Consider the following 18,484-nt stretch of genomic DNA (forward strand, 5'->3'; position numbering starts at 1 on the left):
TCCAGTACAGAAATACATGCCTTTGACTTAATTTCTTGGGGATTGAGAGGCTGTTTATAATAGTAGAAATATGTGTTTATTAAACATTATATCAAAGCTCTATGAGTTCAAAACTTTGAAACATCAAAAGCACGAATTTTTAATTCATTATCCTAATTGTAATAAGATTTCCTGTGTTTTGGCATAATTTATTAACATTTTGATTTCTAATTCAACTGTAAATTGCTAACAAGTGTAACATAACTCTTGAAAATCCACTAAAAAGCTTTTTTAGACAATAATAATAATAAGAGAGCATTAGGTGAGAGTGACTCTACATGTTATGCCCTTCAATAAAATTTAACTTAACCAAAAAGTAGTTTTATACTTAAACAGTATTGTAGTTCTTTAACTGAATAATCACTTTCAGCAGAAGGTAAAAATGTATGACTTGAGTTAAATAACCATGTGTTTAGAGGATCAGTCTTTTTACTAAATGACTTTGAAATACATTCCAAGAAACCCATAACAGAAATCATAAATTAAATGACCCTAATCTCAAAGATATTCTGTTGAAAAATGCTTTAATAATATTTGTCAATTCGGGCCTGTTCTTAATTTTTTTCAAATACTAAGGTCAATAATTGAATTTTTTTCCCTATACCCTGTCATTCTTGGAACATCCAATGTACTTTTCAATTGGTTCTTTTAATATATTAGGTATTTGTAGGACTGACATCACCATCAGAAAATTATGGATAGTTGTTTTTTTTTTTTTTTAATTTTACTAAACTTGCCCTCCTCAGAATCCGATTCCCACCCAAAGGATCTGATTCTGGGTCTTGAGAGTGCTGGAAAACTACTTAGATGATTCTGATGAAAATTTGTTTTGACCCGTATTCTGTTTGGGCTGCAGGAAGATGGGAGACAGTGAAGGGTCACTGACCAAGACAGACAGAAACCAGACAGGGAACAGCAGTAAGCGTCCAGTAAGGGGCCCTGGAGAAGTGAAAGGTGCATCCACCTTTCATGTATCTGAGCGCTTAGGGATTGTTTGGGGTTTTTTCCCCCTATTTCTTTCCTGTGATGAGATAAGAAAATGCAAAGTCTACTAAAATACATTTCAGGTCTCCCTTCTGACTGTTTAACATAAGTTTGCAAAGAAATGCCTGGGAAAGGAAAGTTAGGCAGAAAGGCCAGAGTGAGGGAGGCGCAGTTGGAACTGGGAGGAGAAAGAAGTGTGGGAAGCAACCAGCCAAGGGGACGCTGGGTTGGCACAGGGTGGTGGGGTGGGCGCAGACCCGCTGGGAAGGCAAGGAACGAGGGGCAGTGAGGGGCAAGGGTGAGGGTGTAGGGTGCGAGACACCCCGTCCCCAGGGGTCCGGAAGGGAAGTGGAGTGAAAGTCCTCAGTCGAGGCCAGCTCTTTGCAACCCCATGGACTATACAGTCCATGGAATTCTCCAGGCCAGAATACTGGAGTGGGTAGCCTTTCCCTTCTCCAGGGGATCTTCCCAACCCAGGGATCGAACCCAGGTCTCCCACATTGCAGGCGGATTCTTTACCAGCTGAGCCACCAGGAAAGCCCAAGAATACTGAGCAGATAATCATCACCCACCTCACCCCTGTTCTTACTGTTCCCTGAGCAGGCTCTTAGGAGAACTCCTACACTTGTTCTCACCTGGTCATAATTCTTTTAACTCTTCATCCTTGAACCTCCCTGCAAAAGGAGAGTTTCCCTCTGAAGCAGAAATCATCTACTGGATCTGGGCACCAGAAAAAGTTGAGATAGAGTTTGCTTTAGCTGGTGGTTGAACTTGGGTTTTTTTTTGTTTTTTTTTTTTTCCCAACAAAGCCTCCCTTTCTGTCATGTTTTACCCTCCAAACACTCTTATTTCCCAACATCATGGTCTTTCGTAGGAAATATGCTGTAAAAACTGTTTTATACTATGTGCCAAAGTTTTTACAAGTTCTGAGCCAAATGGTTTGACTAGTAGAAGTTCCCATGAGGTTTTCTACATGTTGTAATGGTTATTGTCTATTTCTTTTGGATCATTGCTGTACAATACAAATACAGTGTTGGCCACACGTGCCTGCTACATATCTGATAGTGATATATACTGGCCACTTTAAAATAAATAAAAATAAGTAAGCTAAATCAATTTTAATAATGTGTTTAACTCAATGTATCCAAAAGATGACCATGATAACATATAAGAAACATTTTCAAATGTTAATACAATATTTTAAAACATTTTTTTTTATAAAGTCTTCAGATTCTGGTTTGTATTTTATACAAATAGTACATCTCAGTTTGAACCAGGTGAATTTCACGAGCTCAGTGGCTACATGTAGCAAGTGACTGCTATGTTGAATAGGTCTAAATCATAGTAATACTTAGAAACTAGAGTAGTCTTGAGAAATTACATTCTGCTTGCCCTTTTGGGCTTTTCCAGTTTCTCCATGTCCTGTTTTTTTGTTTTTGTTTTTGTTTTAGTTAGAATGTCTTTTGGATATCTGTGATTATTATAACATCAAAGGCAAGATAAGCCAAGTCTAATTTTACTTTTCATTTCTGATTATGCAGCATGACTGGCATTGGGCTTGGTTTAAAAAAAAAAGTCAGCATAGTTTTATTTCTGCAGAATAGATTCTATGTGGTTTTGGGATCCTGGTGGTTCTGTTCCAGACAGACTGTGCTGATTTCTGCTCCTACAGTTGTTTATGCTTGTGGGGAGGAGCAGGTGGTAAGTGGTAGTAATGATGAAGAAAATGAAAAATTATTGGTTTTTTTTCTCATGCTATGTTAATTTTGCTTTAGTAAGTCTGAATAAATGATCTTCCTAGCTTAGGACAATCCACTATGGAGTGACTTTGAAAGAAAAATGTAACCCACTAGGATTTTATTCTTAATCATTCTCAACAATATCAGGTTTCCAGGGGAATTAATTGTATATTTGATTATGATACACGTGCTGAATTCAATTTAATTGACCTCACTTTATTTTTTATGTGAAATAGCAGTTTGTGAAAAGCTGTACCTGCTTCACTGTTGTGAGATCAATGATTAAAAAAAAAGAAAACATGCAAAATGAAATATCTATATGAACTTATGATCTGTATAAACTCCAAAAGAATATTTTTAAAAAGTAATATATGGTCAGTGGGTACAGTACATTTTTTAGGTTGTGTGTAGGATCCCATCACTGCCCTGGGCATTTTGTAATTGATCGAATTCCTATCTTTTATTTCCCTGATAAGTTCTGACTAATGCTTTACCATTCCATACTTGGAAACATCTGAGAGGGCTTCTTGATGAACAGGTTCTTTGGTATTGCCTCTGAGAGGTGTCATGGGTAGTTTGTGTAGAAACTGGCATTTGATGCTGAGGTCCAGAATAGTTTGAAGTGTCAGACTGTGATTTTTCTCCGAATTGCTTGCTGAATTATAATTGATTCAATTATCTCACTACTGAGTATCTCTGCCTTCTTTTGAGTTGGGTTAGAAACAAGCTGAAATGATCCATTGTTTAAAATATGATGTATTCAAATCTTTGAACTATAGATTCAATTGCTGGCAGCAGAGAGAGGAATCAAATGCAATTTCTTATATCTCTTCTTAAAATGCAGTGATAAAATGTAATTATAACTGACTTCGTTGTATTTCAAGCTATCTCATAAAATGTCATTGCCCTTTGATTTCTTTGTGCATTTTAAATTTCAACCAGGATGTTCTTTTATCACTCAAATGTTGTTTATTTTTAGAATTTCCTTTGTACTTTAAAGTATGCAAATGTTTGCTGTTGAGCCATGTAGATTATTTTGGACCTAGTATTTTGGAAACATATATTCAGAGAATAGTTTTTTAACCACAAAAATATATACCTATCTTTTTCTAAAACACTTTGAGATGATTTATCATATTAACCATTTCATAGCATTGTTTTTACTGATGGAAGCCAAAATTAGCAAAATTGTTGTTTTTTTGGTTAGATAGTAGTGAACACCTGGGGAGGTTCTGAGAGAGAGCTTCTCCCCTCAGCTACAACCTCACTTCCAGGTTATAATGGAAGCAAGCCAAGCCTAATCTCAACCAGACAGTCAGATATTTATTAGATAAACATTTATTAGCAAATCAAGAGCAAAGCCTGTTCTGTAAACACGGTGAAACTGTGGGGCTCTGCCGTTTTAGTCTTTGACCACATCTTATGTGCACATTCACTTGAGGTGGAGAGAGCAATGCTCTAGAAACAGGCATCTGTGCCTTTAGTCAGCATCTTTCAATCAGGAATCCTCCTAACCCAGTGCCTGGACTCAGTGCAACTGGGGATAAAACTATGGGCCTCATCTCTAAGAGGTATAGGATATAGGCACCAATGGAATCTTCCATGCAGTTCATTTAGACTAAGATATGTTTAGCTATAATATCTCATCTGCATATGTTGAATACCTTTATGTTCACCAAAGGGAAGCCACTGATACCTCCACCATAATAATTGCCTAGACACTAGTTCATCAATAAAGATCAATCTTTTATATTTAGTTCATAATTGAAGTGTTGACTGTGGATAAATCTACCTAAATCAAAAGGACTTGCAGTTGACTCTGCAAGACTCTGGCGTGTGACCCTTTCAAATACAAGGCCAACTGAACACCTTGTTCTGTGCATTCCTAGACAGCTCCTAGAATTAAAGATTAAAACAACAGGCACCAATATAGTATCATACCAAGAACACCAAAGTGTTATAAAATAAATTACAGACATCCTGAATAGACATCCTTATTCTAAAAGATAATAGTTAAATGTGAGAGGGTGAAGATAGATACTAACTTTAATCCCAGGAGATCTAGGAGACCTAGCAAAACTTCTCATTGACAGGTCAAGGGAAACTTCAAAAATTATTTCAGATATGCAGACCCATCCTTATCACTCTTTGAAAAGAATTTCTCTCATTCTTAATGTTTGGACCACTGAATTACATAATAGGCCATGTCTTTTAATTCAGTCTTGCAAAAAATACAAAAACTGTGTTGGAGCAGTTTTTAAAAGTCACACACCATACACAGTTTTCTTGCTGCATTTGGTGCTTACTTAACCTTTATCAAACATTGTCATGTTTTTGTTATATGGTTTGTGTAGAGATAATCAGTAAGACTGAGCCAAACTAGAAGGCTGTGATTATTCTAATGGAAGATGTCTTTGCATTGTCAGAATTGTGTTTTTCTAAAATAAAGTCTTGAATTTGAAGACTTTCATTGGGTGAAGCACTCCCTAATTCAACCATTTCTTCCATGGCCACCTTTTGCTGGAGACTCACGTTCTTCACACGTTTACTTCCACGCCTGGCCTCTGAATGTATCAGTGTTCAGCTTCTGGGAAGGAACATTGACTATGTGTTTTCATCCACCCATCTGTCTCTCCTGATACCCTCTGAAACAGTCTGCCCATCTCTTGAAGGTCAGAGCTCTCCAGGTTTCCCTGGAGACATTCACCTCTTGGTGGCAAAAGTAAAGATCAGGCATTTTAAGGCAGAGGGACCCAAGCACCCTACCTCTTCTGCTTTCTGGTTGTGTGATCTTGGGCTCGATACTCAGCCTCCCTACACCTTAGCTTCTTCTCAGTATCTCCCTTATAGTGTTGCGGTCAAGGTTACACGACAGTACATTTGAGGCACTTTGTAAGGGTCCTTAAACAGTTGCTGTGGTCATAGCAATGGTGATAGTGATGACTCATGGACATGCATCTGAGCATTAGATGTCCTTGCATCAAATTTTGTTCACCACTAAATTCCCCCCGTTTGTCTCCACCCCACACTCAAACACATTGTATATATATATATATATGTATGTACTTTATACAGTATAAATTGTATGTGTTTCCTATCCTCTGCAACCCAGCTACGTATGTTGGAACCTTTGAGAGTTGTCTCCTTCTCCCTCACTTAGTAAATCTAATAAACCTGCCGTATGTCAGGTGTATCCTCATGTATTTCTCAAATCCAGATTTTTGCATCCGTCAGCTACAAATCCTTTTCACTAGTCTATTGCTTCCAGCATCGTTAACCCCTCCCTGTACCTGGGTAACACAATTCGTGGAGCTAAAACTGAAATCCAACCACTCCACTCCCTTGGACAAACATTTGTCATTGTCTCACTTACTACAGAAGTGATTCTCAAACTCTGCTCAGACACAAGAAGTGAGCATGTTTTATTTATCTATGAACGTTTCTAGTCACTGATTTTTCTTGCATTAATATATTAGAGCTCAGGAATAAATTATATTCAGAAATAGCTCTACAGTTTATCAAATTTGAGAAATGTTAAACATGACCTGGGCTGACCTTTCCATTTTTGCTCTACTTTATTGACTTTTGTTTTATCACAGTAACAATACCAATCTGCTTATAGTTCATCAGAATCATGGAGGTCACTTATTCCTTGCTTCCCCCCACTTGGAGCACTGTTACTCTCCTGCACCCCATCTGATTTCCAAAACATCTTCATCTGGCTCATGCTTATCCTCTGATACTCTTCCTCCTGCGGGAAGTCCTTCACTGTCCTCCACATTCAGGTTCACCAGCTCTGAGACTCTGTGATTCCTGGTGCAAGACTACTGTCTTGTACTCTATTACTTGTTTCCAACCAAGCTATCCACTTCTTAGGCCAGGGCTAGGTTATATCATTCTTAAATTCACTGACAACATAGGACCTGGGTACAGTAAATATCTAATAGATCTTTATTGAATGAATGAGTAAATGCATTTATTTGAATTCATCAGTTACGCTTGTATCTCTGGAGCTAATAGCTGTGGTTAGTTTTACAAGGATCAGGCTCCCCGACTCTAGACAGAATCTAGGCCAACATGGCCATCAAGACTATTTTCTTAAGGCCCGATTTAAGCTCTAAGTGATTGATGACTTGCTTTAAAGGCAATCCGGTTTCTGGGTTTTAGTTAAAGAAACTCTGAAAGCCCACAAATGTGAATATTCTCACTTGAGAAGTCGTGTAAAATAATGTTTTCATCCTTCAAAAGAAATGTGCTTTTTCATAATTTCACTCATAGAAGTCACTTCCTGCCAGGAATGTCCCAAATGCCAGTCTATTTTGTCTCAAATGTGTCTATGATCCCTATTGCTGAAGTCAAAGCTTCTTATTTAGATTTGTTAAAATCCCATTTATTGACTTGCTATGATGTTTGTAAAAGGATTTGGATGTAGTAAGCTTACATGTGATTCACTTGAGTCCATTTTGAGATATCTTACTCACTCTACCAGGGCTCTCCTGGGCTCCTGAAAACCATTAGACCACGGAACAGAAGAGTAGGTTAGTTTCCTGATTTCCTCTGGCTCCTGGCATTCAGGTTGATTGTATCCTGTTGGTGTGGGGCTCACGGAGTGGAGGCAATGGGATTAGAGCGACTCTCTAATCACTTCAACCTTCTTGTCCCCTGACACTATGGTTCCAATTTTGTGTGGTATGAACCAAGGATCACATTATGGAAGTCAACTTCACAATAGGGCAAAAGATAATATGAAGAATGGGTTTGGAACATGCAAAGGAGATGAAAGAGGAATGATTTGACAATAAGGAGTGACTCAAATGGTTGCAGTATCAGGAAGCAAATAACCTTGAAGGACAAACAAGCCAGTTTGGACATTCAATTTGTGTTCTTAGGTCAGTCTCCAGAGCTGGACAAAACTCCCCAAGAAATAATCGGGGAGACTTGTGTGCTGGCAGGGCTTGGGAGAGTGTCAAACATACTCCAGCTATTTCTGCCCATTAATCCTTAGGCAGTTGTGCAGAAATATTTTCCAGATAACCTAGAAACTCCTCAAACTGGCCAATCACTGGTGTCTATCCCAGCCACCCCACCTTAAATCTGGCTGTCATGATTTCTAGTTCTAGAATGCCAGAACATTCTTCCTACTGTGGTCTGCTCACTTAGCCTTTGTTTGTATTAGCCTAGTACTATGCAAAAGTTCCTAAATGTAAAGAAAAGCAAGCACCCACCCAATTAAGTCTTTCTCCTAACTCTACAGTGGGTCTGTAGGACTCATGAGATTAACCCCACGTTCTGAACATCACCCACATTCAGAGCTGCTTCTAGTATGTAAACTGGATTTGTAGGACATAAAAAAGGGCACTCGTTCTGGGCTGATGAGTTATGAAAGCACTCACGTCTCTCCAGGCTGAGGTGGCCTCCAGCAGAGCATCTGGTCTCCCAAATCTGCTCTCTGGCCCACTCTGGGGGCCCATTTCTGTGCTTCCCAGAGCATCTGTGCCCATGTGCACTGGACCCATCCTTGCCTTTGTGCTTGCTTTTTACTTTGCCTGATAAACTCCTACCACCTTTTGGAAGTTGGTAAATCATCCTATGTAGCCCTTCAACACCTCCATAGCTTGTGGTGGAAAGTAAGTGAACATGTTAGTCACTCAGTCATGTCCATCTCTTTGTGCCCAGCTCCTCTGTCCATGGAGTTCTCCAGGCAAGAATACTGGAGTGGTATCCTTTCTCCAGGGCATCTTCCCGACCTAGGGATTGAACCCAGGTCTCCTGCACTGCAGGCAAATTCTTTACCTTCTGAGCCAGCAGGGAAGCCCTAGCATGTGGTATATACCTCTGTTTTTAGCACCAACAGCATTATTCTATAACTTTCATTTACTGATGAATTTTGCCCACTCACTGTTATTCTTAAGAGTGGGGTTTTTTTTGTTTGTTTTTAAGTTTTTAAGCCACTAGTATTAGTACTTGTTTTAAACATGGTATGGAATCAATAAATGTTGAATGAATGAAGCTGTGGCTCTATCTATGAAACGAGGAGTCACAAAACAGCAGTAAAGTCAGTTGTACATTAGGGGGCTTATTTGGAATAATTTCAGCCTAGATCAATTTTTGTGGTATTGTTGTTTTATGATGAGAGAAAGAAGTTGAGAAAAACACTAAAGCCTTGTTCTGAGACCTTTCTTTGATAAGAGATGATTAGTTAAATCATATTTTAAGGACCTTGTGGCTCAACAGTAGGGCATCTGACTCCAGGTTTTATCTGCTTTCTGTTCAATTTTTAATTTGTTTTTGATAAGTTTGGGTTTCTGGGTTGTATATTCTTTTGATATACTAGCCTTTCATGCATGGAAAATAAATAATTTGGGGGTTCCCTGACATTCTGAATCTCATCTACTCTTTTTGGTTTAAAGGTCATATGATTTACAATAAGTAATGCCAAGTTTTCCAGTGCTTAGAGCATGGCAAGACAGTAGGAAAGAGATTGTGATTAAGTCTCAAATAATCTTAGAAATACTCGGTTCCACATTCCTACAGTGTCCTCTCTCCAAAGAGAGCTAAAATATTTTGCAAAATATTGGGGCAGCTTATAGTCCTATGGCTTGCTGTCAATTTTTCTTTCTTTTTTTTTTTTTTTTTTGGTGTTTACTTGGAAAATTTTTTAAGTATGGTTGATATACACTATTAGGAAAGTTTCAGGCATTCTACATACTGATTCACAATTTTTGAAGTTTATATTCCATTTACAGTTATTATAAAATGTTGGCTATATTCCCGGTGTGGTATAATGTATCCTTGTAGTTAAATTTATACATTGTAGTTTGTACTTGCAAGTGTTCTACCCTTTTTCTTCCCCTCCCTCAGTCCTTCTCTCCAGTTTTCTACAGCTGTGACTCTGCCTCTATTTTGTTATAGGCATTGGTTTGTTTTATTCTCTAGATTCCACATATAAGTGATATCATATAGTATGTCTTTCTCTGTATAACATTTCACTTAGCATAATATCCTCCTAAGTCCATCCAAGTTGTTGCAAATGGTATTATTTCATTCTTTTTATGGCTTTTTCATTATTTCATTCTTTTATAATTGTGTGTATGTATGTATATATACATATATATGTGTATATATACTGCATCTTCTTAGGTTAGTCATCTGTTGATGAGCACTGGGGTTGCTTCCGTATCTTGGCTATTAGAAATAGCGCTGCTATGAACATTGTGGTAAGTGAAAGAAAGTGAAGTCACTCAGTAGTGTCTGCCTCTTTGTGACCCCATGGATTGTAGCCTACCAGGCTCCTCCGTCCATGGGATTTTCCAGGCAAGAGTACTGGAGTGGGGTGCCATTTCCTTCTCCAGGAGATCTTCCTGACCCAGGGATTGAACCCAGGTCTCCCGCATTGTAGGCAGACGTTTTACTGTCAGCCACCAGGGAAGCTCTCGAACATTGTGGTGCTTGTATCTTTTCTCCAGATATGTCCATTGAGTGGAATTGCTGGATCATATGGTAACTCTATTTTTAGTTTTCTGAGGGACCTCCATACTGTTCTGCAGTAGTGGCTGCAGCAATTTGCATTCCCACCAACCGTGTACAAGACTTCCTTTCCTCCCATCCTTGGCAACATTTTATTTATGGTCTTTCTAATGATCACCGTAAGTCAGATTTTAACTTGATGCTGGGTTATCTAAGAAAGAATTTGAGAAGTCGAATGATTTTCCAAGAGTACGAAAAAAGGTTAAAGATTGTCTGTTTTTATCTCCTAGAATCAAACCAGCAGATGCATTACAAGTTTATCCCAATGTATGATTTTTTCACTTTCTCTCTTCTTGGTACACAACGTGAAATGGTCAGAAATTTGTCTAAAGTCAACAAGGGAACTGTGTTGTATAATTATGACTGATAATGTTTATGTGAATTCTGAATACATCCTAAAGTACTAAAAAAAAATGACCCCCTAAAATGAACTGTTTTAAATCACATTCTCACAAAAGTGAAAGTCCCTTGAGATAAGATGATAACAAATTTTTCAATAGTCTGTTATGCTAACTTTGCATCCAAAGAGAACTCCTTTCATAAATAATTCAGAATCGAATTCAAAGGTTTGTAAGTCTGGAAGGTAAAGGGCCATATGATAAATATTTGGGACTTTGTGGGCCATGTACCCTCCATCACAACTGTCAGCATAGCTGTTGTAGCTCAAAAGCTACATCAACATGTGTATTAGGACATGGATGTGGTTGGATTTGGCATGAAGTCATTGTTTGCCAACTGTGGGCAATTTGAGTTTTCTAGAAGCATCTACTGTACAAGTTAATGGAAGAACTACAATGTCAGCTGAGGCCAATCCATTTTTAGGCTGATGCTTTTATGTAAAAATGACCTTCAGTTCTGAATCTCCACCCAAGGTTTTGTCTCTCTAGCCTGCAGAACTAGAACAGGAGAGTTTTGACAGTTTTTGAAAAGGCTTCTGCAGAGATAAAAAGGAGGGGAAAGCACTTTGAATTCCTTCTTTGAAGCAATGACTAAACACAGAGTTTCTTCACATATGGTGACTATTGGCTTCCAGTATATACAAAATTAGAATAAAATATTAATCAAATCACTCTCGACCAACCAGGACCTTTTATGAATTGAAGAAGCTGAAAGCAGATAACAATTGCCCAGTGCATCAGGCAGTAAAGCTAGCTTTTTGTAAAAGAAAGCTTCTTAAAGTACAGCAGTAAACAGTAAAGCCCCTTTTAAAGAATGTCTCTCCTCTGACAGTCTTGGGCATAGAAGTAACAACTGACCCAGGCAGGAGGGTGGCAGGGTCCAGCTGATTCCTACTGAATTCAACCACAAATGGTCTTTTCTCCTCCCAGCCTCTGGTCGTCTAGCCTAAAAATTGAGTTATTATTATGTATATTAGATCATAAGCATTACTGTAGCAAAACTTAGAACTAAAGCACAAACACTAACGCCTCTTACCAGAAAAACATGAGCGCGTTTGAAGATTAAACTTCTTTTGTGATTCTAGCTGGCTCATTTAAGATCTTAAGCCTTAAAAAAATGAATTAGGCATATGACTGAGTTGCATTTAGGTCCTAACTATGAAATTTAAGATTTATGATGTTCAAAGTGTATAAATTAAAATATTTATAGTTATCTAGGCTGCTAGCAAACTAAAAGATTAAAGTTTCAACTATAATGTAAAGAAGAAATCATTAGCTTAAGCAGTAGAACTGTATGATAAAATGATCATTTTAATTACATATAATATGTGAAATTAAATTTTTTTGAATGGATTTATTTTTTTTCATTTATTTTTATTAGTTGGAGGCTAATTACTTTACAATATTGTAGTGGTTTTTGTCATACATTGACTTGAATTAGCCATGGATTTACATATATTCCCCATCCCGATCCCCCCTCCCACCTCCCTCTGAAATTAAATTTTAATTCACAAATATTCATGATAAGGACCTGAATATAAGTTCTATGTCAAACTACAATACATATAGTTTTTGCATATCTCTATAGATGTATCTGTGGTAGATGACACATAGGACTATTAAGAATTTTGAATGAATCTTATCGGTGTCTATTTTACATTCTTATTGTTAATTAAACTCTATTTGTATTTTAAAAATGATTTTTCCTAATAGAAAAGAATGACCTATAACACTTTTTAAAAATCTAAATTAGTTCCTGGTTTTCTGGTTTTTTTACTCATACAAATACTTAATTTTATTTCTTTTTGTTAAAAATAAGAGCATCTGTTTCTCTGTTTAGAAACTTCTATTACGAAGTTTTGTAATTTCTGAAAGAAAGCTACAAAATGAATCCTGTATACCAAAGAAAGAGTACCTTTTGTACAGATGAATGGTTAACCAATTGTTATGAAACAAATTCCCTCCAGTTTAGTGGCCCTAAAAACAAAGAATTATTTGCTGTCCTCCCAGTTTCTGAGTAACAAATTTGGGCATGACCTAAGTGGGCCAGGCTTCCCTGGTAGCTCAGTTAGTAAAGAATCCGCCTGCAATGCAGAAGACCCCAGTTTGATCCCTGGGTCAGGAAGATCCCCTGGAGCAGGGATAGGTTACCCACTCCAGTATTCTTGGCTTCCCTTGTGACTTGGCTGGTAAAGATTCCACCTGCAATGAGGGAGACCTGGGTTCGATCCCTGGGTTGGGAAGATCCCCTGGAGAAGGGACAGGCTGCCCACTCCAGTATTCTGGCCTGGAGAATTCTTAGTCCGTGGGGTCACAAAGAGTCGGACACGACTGAGCGACTGTCACTTTCACTCCGTGGGCCACTCTGCTCAGCCTGTGTCCCGGGGCTGTGGTCAGACGTGAGGGCCACGGTCATCTGGAGGCTGCCTGGCTGGAGGACGTGCTGTGAGTGGGCTCATCCCTGCAGGTGGAGTGGAAGCTTCCTTCATCCTCAAGTGAACCGTCTTTAAGCTCTGTCACCCACTGGCTCTGCGTCCTTTGCCCGGTTGCTTAGCCGTTCTCCACCCCCCAGCCTCATGATATTTTAAAGTTGTGGGTCACACTGTGACACTTGTCTGCTTTAAATCCTTCGGTTAAGAAGCGACGCTTCTCTTCCAGTCCTGGCCCAGTGGCCCGCAGGCCGCGCACACGTGCTCACCTCAGTCTGCGGGGCCTGGCGGTGCGCTGTTTCCCTCTCAGGGCTGGAGGCTGGGTCCCTGCCCTTCTCTCGGCCTTTCACTCCTAGACCAGCTGAGTGAACGGACACAGGGCTACGGCCCACATCTAACCTGTCCAGAGACCTTCCCGAGAATGCCACTCCTCGACCCCGAACACGCTCATGTTTTCTTCTCGCTCGTTTATTTTTTCCTTTCACTGTAGTACAGTTGCTCAATGCTCATGAAGGAGCTCCTGATTTTTCTTCATCACCATCACGGCAACTGGTCATCTTATCTTTCCGTAAGAAGGGAGGGGACATCGTTTGCTGTGTCATCAGTGCCCGCAGAGCGCCTGCGACGTAACAGCCGGCGCCTCTTGAATGTTCCTCAATGGGTGAGAAGGAGGTCGAGCACTCGGTTCTCGAGTTGGGGGCGGGACGTTATGGGAGTGAATAAAGTGGCAGCTGAGACAATGTCTGAAACACAGCAGGCTTTTACTTGAGGTGCAGTGTACATGCAGGGGAATGTTCAGTGAATGGTGGAGTGAGTGTCATTACCGGCATGCATCAGGGAAGCGACACCACAGTCAAGACCGGACACATCCCCACCCCTCCACCCCCACCTGGAACGCTCTCTTCCGGCCTCCAACCGCCTCTGCCCGGAGGCCGCCATTGGTCTGGTTTCTGTCATCATACCTTAGTTTTCCCTGTTTTGAAAGCCCATGTAAATGGAAATCTAAGAATGAGTGCCTTCCATTCAGCCCTTTCCCACTCATCTTAGTGTCTCTGAGCTGCATGTTGTGTGTATTAGGAGTTAGTTCTTTTATGTTGCTGAGTGTTATTCCATGTGTGACTGTACCACAATTTTTTAATCCATTCTCCAAATAGACATTTGGATCATTTCCAGCTTTAGTGTTTTTTTTTTGTTTTTTTTGTTTTTTTAATAAAGTTGCTTTAAATTTCCTATACGAGTTTATGGACAGACAAGTATTTTCATTTCTCTTGGTTAAATACCTAGGAGTAGAATTGCTAGGTTAAAAAGAAGTAGAGTATTTTTTTTCAATTTTATTGAACTATATTTGATTTACAAGACTGTGTTAATTTCAGGTGTGCAGCAAAATGAATCAGCTATACCTATACATCTATCTAGTTTTTCAGATTATTTTCTCATATAGTTTACCACAGAATATTGATAAATTAGAGTTTTCTTTTTTTAACAAAACTGCGGAACAGTTTTTAAAAATTGTTGTACCATTTCACACTTGTACCAGCAGTCAAGATAGTTCGTGTTCACCCTTGTGAACATTTAAATTTATATCTTCTCAATAAGTAGTAGCTTATTAAGAGCTGTTAACTCTTTTTCATATGCTTTTAGGCCATTTTAGAGCCACTTCTGTGAAGTCTCTAAGTATTTCCTCCCTTTTTAAAATTGGATTGTCTTTTTATTATTACTTTATAAGAGGTTTTTAAAATAAAGTATTCTAAATACAAGTCATATATGTATACACACACACACAGACGCACACACACACTTATGGTCTCCCCTGGTGGCTCAGATGGTAAAGAATCTGCCTGCAGTGCAGAAGACCAAGGTCTGATCCCCAGGTGGGGAAGATCCCCTGGAGAAGGGAATGGATATCCACTTTAGTATATTGCCTGGAGAATTCCATGGACAGAGGAGCTTGGAAGGCTATGGTCCATGGGGTCCCAAGAGTCGGATATGACTGAGCGACTGACACTTTCACTTTGGCGCTTTCCTGATGGTTCAGGTAGTAAAGCATCTGCCTGCAATGCAGGAGACCTGGGTATATTTTTTCACATATATGACATACATAGATGCATATTATTTTCTCTCAGTCTGTGGCTTGCCTTTGTATTTTACCAATGGCATCTTTTGCTGAGTAGTTTTTAATGTTGTAAAGTCTAGTTTATCACATTTTTCTTTCATAGGTATTATTTTGTATTCTGTAAAAGATCCTTGTTCATTCCTCTAGGTCATAAAGATATTCTTCTAAATTATCTTCTGTGAACTTTATAGTCATAGCTTTTATGTAAGTCTTTGGTACAGCAAAATAATGTTTTTAAATTATTTTATACATGTAGGGGTTAGAGTCCAGTTTTATTCCATATGGATACCCAATTGTCTGGCACCGTCTGTTGAAAGGACTTTTCTTTTCCCTTTGAATTACTTTGGTACCTTTCTAGAAAATAAAATTGTAGTCAATCTGGAAATCAATGAGTTCCCTAATTTCATTCTTTTTCAAGATTGTTTGTCTAATCTAGATCCTTTCCTAGATTTGCCTAATCCAGAAACTTTAAGTATGTAAATACATTTTAGAATCAACATGTCAGTTTCAACAACAAAAAGCTTGAAATTTCACTGGCGTTGCACTGACTCTTCTGGTTAATGTAGGAAAGAACTGGTATCTGCTTTCAGTGACTGTTATTAAGTTAGTAGCAGTGGGTATGGATTGGTTTCATAAGGTAGAATCATTGGGATTTTGTGACCAGTTGGATAGGATGTTGAAAAAGAAAATAGAGTTATAAACTGTAGTGTTGCTTTGGCTCTGATGTAATGTTCTTGTTTAAATGGGAGAAACATGTGAGAGGAATCATAGGTCCATCGGGGGATCTGTGTCCTGCTCTAGGGAAAATATTCTTCTACAAGCAATTTTCCCGTTGCTTTTGTTCTTTAATCCTTCACTCTTTGGGGACTTTTCGCTTGATTACTTCCTACATATGTTTTCTTTAAAATGTGGAGCATTTTCCTTCCAAGATGGCATCTGTTTTCATCAAAACATATGCAATTACAGCCTGAATTTATCGTCTTTAAATTTCCTGAGCTTGTTAATTACCAACTGAGACAAAATTGTGTCTAAGATCAAAAGTTCACAGACCACTTTCTCTTAAGGCACGCAGGCCTGTCTCTTGATGTCCTTTATGACTAGGCACAAAAAGTCTTTGCAGAGAATTAGAGAGTGAGCATCTCTGTTCCCCTCCAGCGAGTCAGAGGCACAGTTTTGCATGGGAGCAAAGCAGTTCTCAGATTAAAGGGAAGAAAAGAGCATAAGAAACAGAATCTGTGCCAAGCAGACCACCACTTTTGACTTCATTTCCAATGAATGAGAATAAGCTTAAAGATCCAGTAAGTGAGTATTCTGTCTGGAAGCCATTGATGTTTTAAATTTCACTGACTGGGTTTTTATTTGAAGTGTAGGTAATATTCTGCTATCTGACTTCCTTTAAATTACTCAGCATCCACATATTTGAAAATAGCCACTCTTTGCCTATTAATGCAAACATAATGAACGTTGTTATTCAAAAGGTAAAATAAGACAGTTACCCATGTATCATTAATGGGGTCTGCTCCTTCTTCCCTAATAAAGTGCAAACACGAGTATGCCTATTTCTTTCCCAAATACTAGAAAGGACTTTGTGGAGTATAAATTGTGTTTTACTATGAGAAAGCCTTTTCTGTTTTTCCCTGAGAGACTGTTTCAGAGACACAGAAACAGGAATATGTAGCATAGCTATTTCTATGTTATCATTTTTCCTTTTGCTTTCTGCATGGTCAAGAAAAAGTGATACATTTTCTTTGATTATTAAATCCTACAGCTGAAAATCTTGCAGTTATTTCCCAGATTTTCTTTGTTGAATGTTTTTTTGTTATTCAGTAAGGACATATTTTTTTCCTGAAATGTGAATAGATTCCATCCTGCACCCATTTGCATCATTGGCAGTCCTGCATCCAGCCATCCTCTCATTTTGGGGTTTATTAGCTATTGGTTGTAAGTAAAAAAGAAATGCCATCTGAAGTAAACAAAATACTGTTTACCTATTTTCGTGACTTGCAAGCAGTGATAACTCGATTGAAAACAAATGACAAAAATGCATTCCAAAGATTGGGGAAGAGTTAATTATTTTCCATTTTTGTCTGCTGATTATTTTCAAGATTGAGTTGACTGGTCTGCGTTTGTGTCTCCAAAGGAGATGGTGTGATTTTTGTGAGCAAAGTACATTTTCAGCATGCATTCTCCCCTGGATGCCCACGTATAATTTCTTGTGGTGATAACAGAGCTCAGCTATGCACATCAAGGGGAAATGAGATTCTTTGGGGATTCACGCAGTGCAGCTCAAACAGTATCCTTAACGCCTGTTGGCAAATCTATCTATTTGTAGAGATGTGATCGTTAGTCTACAGTGGAGATTGCTGGAGAGTGTTTATGCCTCTTCCCCAGCCTCAAGTCCAGCCATGAAGAGCATCCAAGTTGAGCCTTCAGAGCCCATTTGTTGGAAAAGACGAGAATTTGAATGAAATCTCCATAGCTAGCAACATAAAGAAAATGCCCAGGCTCCATTTTCAGAAATGGAATTATATTCACAAGGAAGGAGAGAAAAGAGACAACTATTTCTGCTGATAGAATTCTGAGATCAGTAAGGAACGTCTTGAGGATTAGAGAAAAACTTCCAAGTTTCAGAGTTGAAAATATTGTTAATAGAGAAGAGCTGCTTTTTTATATTTTTAAATATAAAAAGTAATCCCACCCAGCCATGCTTATTTCTTATTCTTGGAACTTTAAGGGAACTTGAATAAGATATAATTTTGGAGTCCTTTTCATAGAATGCTAATAAAAGGGACAGACTTCCCAGGTGGCATTAGTGGAAAAGAATCCACCTGCTAATGAAGGAGAAACAAGAGACCTGGGTTTGATCCCTGGGTCCGGAAGATCCCCTGGAGGAGAAAATGGTAATCCACTCCAGTATTTTTGCTGGGAGAATCCCATGGACAGAGGAACTGGTGGGCTGCAGTCCATGGGGTCACAAAAGAATCAGACACAACTGAGTCAGGAAAAGAATCAGACACAACTGAGTCTGAGGCACAAAAGGGACAACTTGTTGACATACGGAATGTCTACATGTTGAATCCACATGTATATAGAAATGAAGAAGGTTGAGAATTGTACAGAGTATGAAAATAATAAAGTTTATGCATTCAATAAAGTGCATATTACAAATTCAATAAAGAAATAAATTGCCTTTATATGTCAAAAATATTAGATTTCACAACCATTTTTCTAAAGACTAAACAGTATATAGTCCAG

At 38.6% G+C, this 18,484-nt stretch overlaps 1 protein-coding gene across 1 annotated transcript in view; it reads left to right on the top strand.

The window, feature by feature from the left end:
• The window catches only part of ADGRB3 (adhesion G protein-coupled receptor B3), an 844,067-nt gene that overhangs the window by 683,474 nt on the left and 142,109 nt on the right, over nucleotides 1–18,484 (top strand). The window lies entirely within an intron of this gene.

This window comes from Muntiacus reevesi, chromosome 19 (genome assembly GCF_963930625.1).
Source record: "Muntiacus reevesi chromosome 19, mMunRee1.1, whole genome shotgun sequence".
NCBI classification, from domain to species: Eukaryota; Metazoa; Chordata; class Mammalia; order Artiodactyla; family Cervidae; genus Muntiacus; species Muntiacus reevesi.